Source organism: Lithobates pipiens, unplaced genomic scaffold (genome assembly GCF_037356315.1).
Source record: "Lithobates pipiens isolate NorthernLeopardFrog02 unplaced genomic scaffold, aLitPip1_a1.2 Scaffold_13, whole genome shotgun sequence".
NCBI classification, from domain to species: Eukaryota; Metazoa; Chordata; class Amphibia; order Anura; family Ranidae; genus Lithobates; species Lithobates pipiens.
The window spans coordinates 461,440,774-461,453,468 of NW_027507718.1; the positions used below are offsets into that span (position 1 = coordinate 461,440,774).

General features: G+C 45.0%; 1 protein-coding gene across 3 annotated transcripts in view; it reads left to right on the forward strand.

Moving 5' to 3' along the window:
• Positions 1-1,895: 1,895 nt before the first annotated feature.
• KIAA0232 (KIAA0232 ortholog) overlaps positions 1,896-12,695 on the forward strand; it is a 47,488-nt gene continuing 36,688 nt past the window's right edge. For 2 of the 3 annotated variants that reach the window (XM_077477820.1, XM_077477822.1), the window contains exon 1: positions 1,896-2,080. The gene's annotated coding sequence lies outside the window, so the exon portion shown is untranslated. Of the gene's footprint in view, positions 2,081-8,304; positions 8,481-12,695 lie in introns of those variants that run through there. The other variant, XM_077477821.1, reaches the window with a different exon arrangement.

The window sequence follows — 12,695 nt, forward strand, 5'->3', positions numbered from 1 at the left end:
TTCTAATGTGCATGTACATTTATACTTTTTAATTAGAAACAGCAGCAGATAACCTTGAACTAGATTGTAGTTCTAATCCATTTCAAGGGGTTAAAGCAGCTGCAGGAATATCTGGCAAGTACCGACGGTGTAGTACATAAAACAACAATCTTCCGTATTCTTCATATATCTGGGCTATGGGGTAGAGTGTGCAAGACAGAAGCCTTTTCTTACGAAGAAAAACACCCAAGCCGTGCTAAATTTTGCAAAAAAAAATCTGAAGTCGCCCAAAAGTATGTGGGAACATGTGTTCTGGCCTGAGGAAACCAAGGTTGAACTTTTTGGCCACAATTCCAAAAGATCGTTTTGGTGAAAAATCTGCACATCACCAAAAGAACACTATACCCACCATGAAGCATGGTGGGGGCAGCATTATGCTTTGGGGCTGTTTTTCTTAAGCTGGAACAGGGGCCTTAGTTAAGGTAGAGGGAATTATGAACAGTTCCAAATACCAGTCAACATGGGCACAAAACCTTCAGGCTTCTGCCAGAAAGCTGAACATGAAGAGGAACGTCATCTTTTAGCATGACAACTCTTCTCCTAGCCTGCAGCGGTTAGAGCCATACACTGGACCCCATGCCACTGTACCAGATTGTGTGATCCTCCCTGCTGTCAGATGCAACTTCAGCAGTCCGGGATTTGAAATCCTGAGATTTTCTCTCCTCTCCTGGCAGTATAGGCTAGACGACTTCTGACTGGTCAGCGCCATCCATGTGACGGTGCTGACCAATTAGAATCCCAGTAGTCTGTACTAAGAGATGGATCGAACTACTGGGGGCTAGGAAAGCCAAGGGGAGACACAGATGTCATGAAGGCCAATTTCCCACATCGCTCCTGTGTGAACTTCATTATAAGCCTTAGATCACACAGGAGCAGTGTGGGGAAATTGCCTTGCATAACGGGTTCCTCCAGCTCCCATGGCTTTCTCCTTCCAGTCTTCAGCGGTACAAGCCATCCACTGCCCCGTCTCCTGCTGTACCAGATTGCCCGGCTGTCAAAACGCCAAAATGCTGCTGCACCGGTTCAGGCAATTGAAATCCCTGCAGATTTCTCTCCTCTCCTGACAGTAGTGACTAGACAGCTTCCGATTGGTCAGTGCCATTCAAGCAACAGTGCTGCGGACCAATTAGAATCCCAGTAGTCTGTACTGTCAGCACTAGAAGAGGATGGAGGGAGGGAACAAAGCCATGGGAGAGGCAGGAGGAACCACTGATATCCACAGTTGGATGGAACCCGTCATGTATGGAGGATTCGGCACCCCTCCTATGTAAACTTCACTATGACAACCCTGGGATCACACAGGAGCGGTGCTGGAAACTGCATCCAATTCAGACAGGAATTACACCACATTCCTATTCACATCCTATGCAGTGCTTTGCATTTTGCACCCATTTATTTTGCATGGATTAAAATCGCACCGCAAAGTATAGATTTGTGTATCAGGTGTGGGTGCATTCCTCATTATTGCTCTCTGTGCCCCTGTTGGGAGATTCACCTCATGTGTCCTGTTTACCATTAGCACTGAAATAAATGCCAAATTGTGTGGTGTCATCAGAACAGAAATCTTCAAATGGGGACACTAGTGCTGGTGACACCCTGTGGTTTCCTCTCAAACCCCCAATGGTCGCCATTATCATTCCTCCCCCTCCATCTTGTCCTCTGTATGGAGTAGAATGCGGAGCCCAGGCTGTTCTTCTTCCCGCCATGGCGGCTCCTCCGGGCAGAGACGGTCAGGCAGCGCGAGGAGAGCTCAGCCTCCCGCGTCCTCCAACCGCCTTTGCCGGCAGTTCCCGCCCCCCACAGCCCCGCGCCTGCGCGCTCACCGCAAGCCGGGCAGGAGACGCTGCTATCGCGTGACGTCAGGGGCCGAAGGTGGGCGTGTCCGTGGAGGAGCTGTTCTCCGTCACTCCCGGAGCGGGCTGCTGTAGACTGGAGGGAACCGTACGGGGGAGGCCGGGGCAGAGCTTCTTCCCTCCTCTTCCCGTCGCCGGTCATTCGGTGTTACCGCTGCCGCCGACACTCCACCGCCCTTTGCTGGCAGGTAAGGCGTATCCGCTGTGTGCGAGCCGGTCCCCCGTCCTGTCCAACATGGCTTCCCCTTCACCGGCCTATGTATGTCCTCTCCTCCCATTGTCCTCAGTGTGGGCGCCGAGTCCGGCCCGCCGGGGAGCTGTGTGACCTTCTTATACCGGCCTCATCCGACGGCGTCACCGACCGGGCCCCGATCATGGCGTCATCCGCTGTGTGCGGGGCGGGGATTACCGCTTCTTCTCTGTCTCCGACACCCCCCAGCGACCGGCACCCCCCACCTTCCCAGTGACCGGCACCCCCCATCCCCGCACCCTTCCCAGTGACCGGCACCCCCCCCCCCATCCCCGCACCCTTCCCAGTGACCGGCACCCTCTTCCCCCCACCCTTCCCAGTGTACAGTGTGACATAAAATATTGCAACAACCACCAAATTATTCTCTAAGGTCTCTGCTAAATGTGTGTGTATATGTATATGTGTGTGTGGGTGTGTGTGTGTGTATATGTATATGTGTGTGTGTGTGTGTGTGTATATGTATATGTGTGTGTGTATGTATGTGTATGTATATATATATATATATATATGTGTGTGTGTGTGTGTGTGTTCTAAGTAGTTTTCTTGCTTTAACTTGAAACCAAGTGTCACAAAAAGGTTTAGTCTGTAAGTGGTTAAACTTCCCTCATTTACAGACTGAAGTTCATTCCTTTGATCTAAAGAACAAAATGTTACAATATTTATAGTTGGCTCAGCTGAGGAATGTTGTGAAACTTGACAGACTGCTTTTTTTTTTTTTCTTTATAGAATCAGGAGAATGCTTTGGGGGGGGGGGGGGGGGTTGTGATGATTCTTAGAGCCTTTTCACACTGGCAGCGCCCAGGTGTCGGCGGTAAATCGTCGCTAGTGGGGCGCTTTTAACCCCTGCTATCGGCCCAATAAAGGGTTCAAAGCGCTACTGCCGATAAGCTTTGCAGGTGCTCTGCCGGCGCTGCCCTTTGTTTTTAATGGGCCGGGGCGCTTTTGAAGCGGTGTATACACTGCTCCTAAAGCGCCTCAAAGATGCTGCTTGCAGGACTTTTATTTTTTGACGTCCTGTCAGTGCAGTGCCCCAGTGTGGAAGCACTCGGGCTTTCACACTGGGATTGCAGATGAGGCTTTTTACAGGCGCTATTTTTAGCGCTAAATCGATTAAAAAACGACCCCAGTATGAAAGGAGTCTTAAAGCGGAGTTCCACCCTGAAAATGATTTTCACATTTCCCCAGTACTTTATTAATAAAATCATTTGCTTGCAGTGAATTTTTTTTAATGTTGTTTTTTTTTTTTTTTTAACATAGCAGAAGTGTCCTGTTGCTTGGCGGTGCGGCTCCTAGGCTGCTCCGCATCACTTCCTCCCTCACCTGAGTCAGTGGGCAGGACTATGTGAAAAAATCATGTTATTTCTCAACCTGAAATGACGCTATTTAAGGCGGATCACAGCGCCATTTTTAAAAAGGGAACTAAGCCCTTTTGTTATAGCTATCAATTATATAATAGTTTGCTCTGCATAGATGTTATCTATTTTGCCATAACAACTGGGTGGGACCTTCCTCCGTCGCCGCCCGTTGTTATGGCAACTTGCTAAACAATTGGCGCTACGACCGCCCTGCATGCACAAGATTACCCAGCATGCACCTCTCGGTTATCCAAGAAGAGGTTGTGATTGGTCTTCATGTGCCCACACTCATGGCAACGGCCAGAAGACGATCATCTAAATCGTAAGATTTAAAAAAAAAAAAATATATATATATATATATACTTACTATCCACTAGCAAATATATAGTTTGTGTGTTATTACTGCAGCGTGACGGGATGCCTGGAAAAAAAAATTCTGTGGCCGGAACTCCGCTTTAATGATTAATCCTGCAGCTCTACATGCACTGCAGAGATGCATTGGGTCTTTTTTACTGGAATAATGAAATGTAACATGTAGGGATGAGCTCAGGCGTGTTCGCATGCAACACGTGCAGAGCCCGCCAGGAAGTCTGTGCTGCGCTAATCACAGGCAGTGAGATATTGCCCGATCTCTGCAGCTGCACATCGGGGCAATGTCTCACTGCCTGTGATTAGCGCAGCGCTGCGCCGACTTCCTGGCAGGCTCTGCACGTGTTCCATTTGAACACGCCTGAGCTCATCTGTAGTAACATGTATGGCGTACCTTTCTATGGAATGACTAGATTTTATTAAATTTTTTTGCTGGCGTGCATTAGCTGTGCGTCAATAGGTTTGTCCTGGTATATGGTGTTAGTCATAATAAAGTCCATTTTTGTTTGGGTGTGTTTTTTTTTTTTTTTTTTTTTTTTATGATCTGAATGCTAATGGAACTTATATGCACTTCCTGTCTTTCATTTATTCTTTCTTCTCAAACGCTTGCCTGGACACACTGGCAGCCTTTTTATGTTGGTGCCCCCTGTGCCTGCCATAGTTCTATGGGGTAAAGCTGGGCTCCTCTCCTCTATGCTTGCTCCCATTTGCAAATACAGTGTTGTGTACCGCACACAATAAACGCAATAGAGACATGGTGCCAAAGCTGCACATCTCCCCCACATCGGGGATGACATGGCTTCCCAAGCTGCGCTCCTTTTACACTTCCTATATGTGCGGTGCTGTGAATGGCTGTGCATAACACACTAGTTCCAAAATGGAACACGGACATGTAGGAGAGGACTGTGGGACTCCATAATTCTTGGCAGGCGCAGGGGGCACTAATATAATGGGAGTCTGGCAGTCTCAGCCTGGGGAGAGCCTGAAAGGGGAGCTCAGAGTGGGGAAAAAAAAAAAATCGAAAACACGGAAAGCACATGTTGTTAATGCATCATTTATGTGGGAAAAAAAAAATACTTTATTACCCGTGGGTCCACATCATATAAGAATCGAAGGACCCTTCAAATTGTGGTCTCAAGATATTGTGAAGTATGAGGATGGGTCAACAGCAGGTGTAAATTGTATATGATCCTCCTATAAGAAATCAGAAAAAGCTGAAAGAATTTGGTTTCCTAGAATTGTTTTTGGAAATGATAAATGTTTGGTGCGTAGACATGGGCACTTATCACTGTACATGACCTGTTCAGAAAGGGGAGCTGAGGGAGGGACCTGTTGAGCTCCACCCACTACTGGCTGTCTGCAGAAAAGTATAGGAGGGGCGGAGGCAAGACCAGTAATTCTGCATGAGGAGAGAGAGCAGCAGTGACTGGTCTTTATTATAGGAAGCTCCTGCAGAGGTAACATTTCACACTGGATTACTGCACTGGACTCCTGTATTTAGGCAATATTTGGTTTCCTCCGGTTCAGCTTTAAGAATCCATACTTGCTGCATAGACCCAGGCACTTTATTGGCATTGGGGATGTGTTGTTGGTGCATAGACTTGTGCACTGGGCTGGCTGGTATCGGGAATGCATGCTTAGTGAGTTGACATGGGCACTACAAATGTTCAGTAAAACAGATTGCTGGTTAGACTGGTAATATCTATCAATTGAGGAAGTAAAGCCTCTGAAAAAAAATACACCCTGCAAGACAAAGGCATAATGAGCTAGCATGCATAGCATACTAGCTCATTATGAATTGCTGAAATGTGATCTAAGCCCTCGTTCACCTCCTCCCGACGCCGCTATCTATCCCGGAGCGGTTTCCGGGTATCGTGGCTCTGGCGCTGTGACTGGATGACATTACTCCCGCACATGCGTGCTGGTGCCGCCACTAATGGCATGATCGATGTTAGAAACAGCACACTCAGGGTGCCTCCGCCCCATGTCTACGGCGCGTGCCTCTATTTCTTTTAGGTTTGGGAAATATTTCTTGCACCTACAGGTAATCCTTTATTCTAGGCTTACCTGTATGTCAAAGTGGTTGTAAGGGGTTTACAACCACTTTAAATGTCTGACCAACTTAAAGCTGGTTTCACAGGGATGATCTGATCAGGACCAGCCTGTAAGTTTTTCAGATGATCCTGATCCCAGCCATTGTTCTCTGGAGCAGCGAATGCGTGTCTTGCGGCATTCCATCTGATTCTGTTGGTCAAACAGTCGGATGGGGGATCCATTCCACATCCGTCTGATCAGGTGACAGTTGATGGAAATGGACTGATAGGCCATTTCCATTAGATTTCCCCATAGAGAACAGCAGGGTTGTGTCTGATCTGCAGGCAGGTGCACTTTACAGAGTCTATCCCGTATCACAGTGACATTAGGCTGGGTTTACGCTAGTGCCAATTGGGTGTGGGTTTCTCCGCATCTTCACATGAGATTGTGATCGGCTCTCAATGTAGGCGGTTCACACACACCTCCATGGCGGCTACGGAGCAAATTGCACAGAGGTCCTGTGCTTCTTTTGACTCTGATTCCTAAAATGGAGAACAGAGATGCAACAGATGGATGTAAACCCAGCCTGAGCTTGTTTGGCTGGGCTTCTAAGGATTGCATGAGCAATTTGTTTTGCACTCTTGTGACCTCTTTTCAGCAGAGAATGGTCTGAAGTCTCCTCTCTGCTGGCATCACTATAATCGGTCCAGGTACCGTGTCGTTCTGACAAAGTCTGGATCCGCCAAATGCCTGGACTGATGCCTGTCTCGGTGAGCCACTGAGAGCCTGAGATGGCTGCTCCCTGGCCCTCCACAGCCCAGCACTCCAGTCGGCAGAGCTGAGAGCTGCTGATTGACAGTCAACAGCTCTCTGCTTGGGTTGAAAGGAAAGAAAATTGCTCAATTATCCCATCAACACAGTCGGTGGTAATTGAAGCGGGGGATGCTTCCTGCAGCACTGTGTTCTGCTCGAGGGGGGTGTTGTGAGGAGTTTTCCTGGTTGCCAGAACACTATGATTACTGCTAGCGAGTATCGCCACCAGCAGTAATCGCATGGTAAAAATCTGACAGGCTGGTTGTACAGAGGGTGATCGAACAGATATTGTAATTCACTACAAGACCATTATTGGGCATTAGTTTCCTACTTGTATTGAACCTAGCATAGTCCTGATAAGTGTCCTGTATTCTGATGGGAAAGGTAAGTCGAGGGATTTGTGCTCAGAAAACACACTGATCTGGATTGGCAGATGTGGTGACAGACCTACCTGTCCATGAAGAGACTGTTGCATATCCCTGGTTGATGCCACCATTGCTCCAGGTTGTAAGGGGCGTGTGCAGGGATGAGTGAATGTTTCTGTTACAGAGACATTTTGAATGATCTGTGATTTTTCTAGCCTAAATCTTCCGCCTGCATTCCCCATGCCCTATGCACACACTGGTAGCATCACTAGGTTATTGTCGGACATCTTGCTGAGAATAGTGTGCTGTATATGATTTGTCTTACCTGTCGTTATCAACTACTACTAACAAGCACAGATTGTCATTCTGTGCACACAAGCTGTTGGTTTATCAGTCGTGTAATCCTTTCTCTGTGTATACATTATTGTCTATATGTTCCTGTGGTCACAGGTTGCTCACCTTGTCCTCTGGGACTTGTTGTTCCACAAGGCATGGCTAGTCCTAGAAGAGAGTGCTCGTTAGCTGGTGCATACTATCTTGCAGAATCCATTTTCCCTTAATTTCAGCAAATGATTGTATTTAAATTCTATTTATTATTAATCTGTTATTTTTTTTCAGTCACTTTGGTATACAAGGTCGCTCATTAACCCCATTGTAGTCCTTTGTACTAATGGCTCAATGTTTATATTTAAAGGGAATAGGAGAAATGTAATTGGAAATTGACTTCCATGGGGTTGGCTGATGTCACTGGTGTGTATTTTGCAGGCTTTGGTTTTGAATACTTGAAACCTTTGAGGGTTTAACCTGTCCCAACCCCCGTCATTACTCTCCTCTGGCTTTGTTGGTATGCACCAATGCTTAAACTGATGACTGCCTTCTCCCTCCCCCACTGACTGGGAACCTGGCAGTATAAGGGTTAATGGAGTGAGGAGCCTCCCTCTTTTTCATGTAAAAATGTTTTTTGTGACAAGTTAGCAGGAAAAGGGGACTGCTGCTGTACAGTAACATGCAATAATCCTGTCCCCTCCCCCCAGTATGAGGGGCTGATGCAATCTGACAGTGTGAACGAGGACCTGATCACATCATAGGGAGACACTCCTCCCCCCCCCCCCCCCCCCTCCCAGTGTCATCTGTGAGCATCTCCCCTCCCCCTGCTGCAGGTCATCATTAGCTTGAAATCAGCTCCCCCGCCCGCCCATGGTGTACCGGAGGAGGGGCCGCATTGCGATCAGACATCTTGTGTTTTTTTTCCCCTCACTCTCCTCTGCCATGCTGAGTTCATGTGAGGTGAGGTGAGCTTCTGTAGAGTGGGGAAGGGGGTGCAGGAAAGGGGGCTGCCTGCTCAGGATCACCCACTGGTGCGCTTTATATTACGACTAATGAAGAAGGATGCTCACGTCAGGTACCTTCAATACTCTGTTCTTTTTATGGTTAGATTAGATGTGATGTCACCTGAAGCAATAATCGTGTATTAGAAAGGAAACCTTTTCATGGTCTGCTGTTCTCTCCCATGTTGTTGTGTTGATAAGTTAAAGGGATGTGCTCCCGGGTGTCGGAGTTGTGACCGCACTGGGCTGCTCTTGTTGTATAAGCTTGTTTATGAGCTCATTGGGGATTTGGAGGATAGAGCTTCTGTTTTGAACATGATAAACAATGTGAGCAGTGTAATCCGATCATTCCTGGCAGTTATTTTGTGTTTTTGATTCATGTAGATGTAAACTTTTTTGTTAGAATTGATATATTCAGTCAGCAGAGAGATGTCCACAGACAAAAACTGGTAATCTTTCTTGTAATTTTTTATTTTTTTAAATGGATACACATTCACAATACTGCATATAGCGATGAGCTAGTTTTATTTTTTTTATTTTTTTTTCCTCTTAATTGTTACAAACGGGCCGGTCTTTCAATGATTGCACCATTATTGCAGTAATAGGGATTTTCTTTGTCTGGAAGTCACGGGAATCAATACTTTGCAAAACCCCCAAGCCTCTACCTTCCTTTTTTTCTAAAGTCTAATTGTGGAAAGGTCATTAGATGTGATCTTGGTTTGTTTCAAGGGTCCTTGTACATGGGGTGCTGTAGTACCTCATTTGCCAGCTGCTGTTTCCTTGTTTCAGCGGTTGCCATGATACTTATCCAGAAGACGGCAGGGCATGCAGCACCGCCTGCAAACCACCACAAATCAGATTTTGAATGATGTATTATCCAGTAATTGAAGTACCTGGGGTTTTACCAAAAGTAATTTTATCCTTTTAAAATGATATAATTTACCAGTCTTTGAACATTTTGGTTTTTCATTCATTCTCCCATGGTGTAATAACTGGCATCTGTCAATATTTTTTAAGGTAGAACACACGCTGGAAATTTCACTTCTAGTATTTCATTCACTCACATAACAGATTTTTTTTTTTTTTTTTTTTTTTTATCAGAGCTGAGCCATGTCAGTCCTGCAGTAACTGTCCTTTCTTTAGCACTGTAATTTTTAATTAAATTATAAATGGATTTGTCCTGCGGCACAGATTAGAGGTCACTCATGAGCAGCAGTGAATACAGTTGTCATTCATTGTTGTGGAGATTGTATATTTAAAAATATTCATTTAGTGTTTTAAAGGTGTGCTTATTAGCAGGATAGGAATTTTATTGCCTCTGTGTGTGTACTTTTTTTTTTTTTTTTTTTTTTTTTTTATATGGGCTTCAAGGGATCCATATGCAGCTTATCTGTGCTAGCTATTATTACACATAATGACTTGTAATCTCTCCTTAGTTTGTCTTTGTGAGTGAGCTTGTGAAAGTGAGTCAAAACTTCAATTTTTTTATCAATTTTTTTTTTTTTATCCTATTCCTTATTAATAATGCTGTCCAATATACCAGAGATTTGTTTTTAATACAAATGTCAATGCCCTCTTACAGAAAGTGTGCTGCATCTATTGTAACACTAATTGTATGTTTGGAACCCCCCCCCCCCCCCAAGGTTTAGGGAGCAAAATATGAAATGCTTGCATGTGGTATTGCAGCTTCCATATTATGAAGCGCTCGTGCAGAGTAACCTTTTAGTGCGTTGACTTTTTGTTTTGTTTTGTTGGGGGTTGGGTTGCTAATCATATGGACCATTGGGAAATAGGCACAGCAGGAGCTGACTCTGGATATTATTTGTATCGGGGGTGGGATGCAGGTGGTGGGTGCATGTTTGAGTGTTGGTTGACCTTTCATATGCATTGGTTGTGTGTGTTTAAAAGTTCTTTTGTTAAAGTGATGCTAAAGTCTTTGTTATATTTAGGGCTGCAACTAACGATTGTGAAAATAATCGATTAGTTGGCCGATTATTGTTTCGATTCATCGGTTAATAACCTTTAAAAAAAAGTGTGGTGTATAATTTAGTTAATATGTAAAGTTTAAAAAAAAAGGCACTTTATTCTTAAATATCTCTATATGCAGCGGTGAGTATAAATAACCAACTATATGGTTAGGGAGCAAAATATCTAATCCACTCTGAGAATAACAGACAAGAGATATACTGTATATATTAGAGGGGATATATACTGTATATACTATTAGAGGGGATATATACTGCATATACTATTAGAGGAGAGATGTACTATTAAAGGGTCAATCTGGTAAATATCATCAGACTCTAACTTTAACTCCATTTTTTTTTTTACTGGCTGATTAATCGATTATGAAAATAGTAATCGATTAATTTCATAATCGATTCGTTGTTTCAGCCCTAGTTATATTTAAGCAGGGGAAAAAAAAAAAGTTTATACTTGCATGCTCTGTGTAGTGGTATTGCACAGAGTAGCCCGGATCCTCCTCTTCTCAGGTGCTCCTGGCCCCTTTCCTTCTATTGAGTGCCCCCACAGCAAGCAGCGTGTTACTGGGGCAGCCGGGCCACAACTTCCTGTGTCCATTCAGACACTGAGCCACCCCCCTTCTCTCCTCATTGGTTCCCTGACTTTGAGCGCACCATGCTGCTGTCTCAACCAATGAGGGGAGTCCCAGGCAGCCGAATCTCTCCTGCAACATCGCTGGATAGAGATGGGGCTCGGTTAAGTGTTAGGGGCGCTGCTGTGCACAGGTTTTTTTTTTTTTTTTTCTTAATGCATAGAATGCATTAAAGTAGTTGTATACCCCGCTTTCACATTTTTACGTAAAGGTAAGCCTTTAACTGTAGGTAAAATGAATATCTCCTAAACCTCTATGGAGGTATTCACCTTGCATGCAGCTGCTGACTTCAGCAGCACATGCGATCTGAAGTTCCGGTGCTATGCGTGGTTGGAGCTGCTAACCCGAAAAACGTAGAGGGAACATGTCGGCTCACTCAGCGGTGCCTGGGAGGCGATGCTGGCACTTTGTTCTAAGGCAAGTATTTCATAATGATCTAGTATGCAGTGCATACTAGCTCATTATGCCTTTTGCCTTACAGGTGATTTTTCTTTGGACATACAACTGCTTTAAGATTTAAAAAAAAAAAAAAAAAAAAAAAAAAAAACTTCTCCCTTTTTTACAGCCACTTTACATTCTTTGTATGAAGGTAAAGAACCTTCTGTGTGCTTTCTCCCCTCTCAATACTCACCTGAGCCACCTTTCAAACCAGCAATGTGCACAAAAGCCTCAGCTGTCCTTGGACTCCCTCTCCATTGACTGAGACAACAGAGGGAGCCATTCACACAGCCATTTCACTCTCAGCCAGTGAAAAAGCAGCCAGATCTGTGCGTAAACACAGCACATGTTACACACAACCCCATCCTAGCCAGTCATTAGTATTATCATTGATCACTGTATTGGTGTCACTAGAATTGTCAGTGTTTCCCTCCAAACCCAGTGTTGGCACCAGATTTCCGGCCACACTATAAGTCACTGATCACCAGTTTAAAAGAAAGCTTTGGGGGGGGGAGATACATTTTATTTGGGTATGGCATTGCGTGACTGCATAGCGCTGCTGGGGGGGGGCATAAATGGAAGTTGTCCTGTTTTCAGTGGTTATACCAGGTATTGATCTCTTTAGCCGGCAATTCCCTGCACCGTAAGAACAATCATAGTGGCTGCTTTATTGTTCTTACAGGTGTGAGGAGGGGACACCCCCCCCCCCTCCCGTCACCCTTCAGTGCTTCTACCAGCTTGACTATGCAATCGGCGTGCCAAAGAAGGAATCTGTGGCAAGTGGAAGTTCACCATAGAGAATTCTGGTGACCAGATGGTCCCCGGCAGTCTGACTCTCAGAGGCCCGGGCGTGATGTTATTTAGTTTGGTGCCATTCCATAGCATGCACAATTTTAAAGTGCGACATATTAGCTATCTATTTACTTGGGATAACATCTTTCACATTGCACAAAAAAATAAATAAAACACGTTTGAAAAATTGCTTCACAAATACGATGTGACATAAGTGGCAACGATCGCCATTTTATTCCCTGGGGTCTCTGCTAAAAAAAAAACATGCATATATAATTTTTGGGGTTCTGACTAATTTCCTAGAAAAATAATTTTTAACATGTAGGAGTAGAGTGCCAGAATGGCAAGTGAATTTTTCACTACTATATTGAAAGTGGTAGTTGCATATTTTTATGGTGCACGAGGAATGATTGAGAGACTTGCATGTAGTTGTGAGAATTTCTTT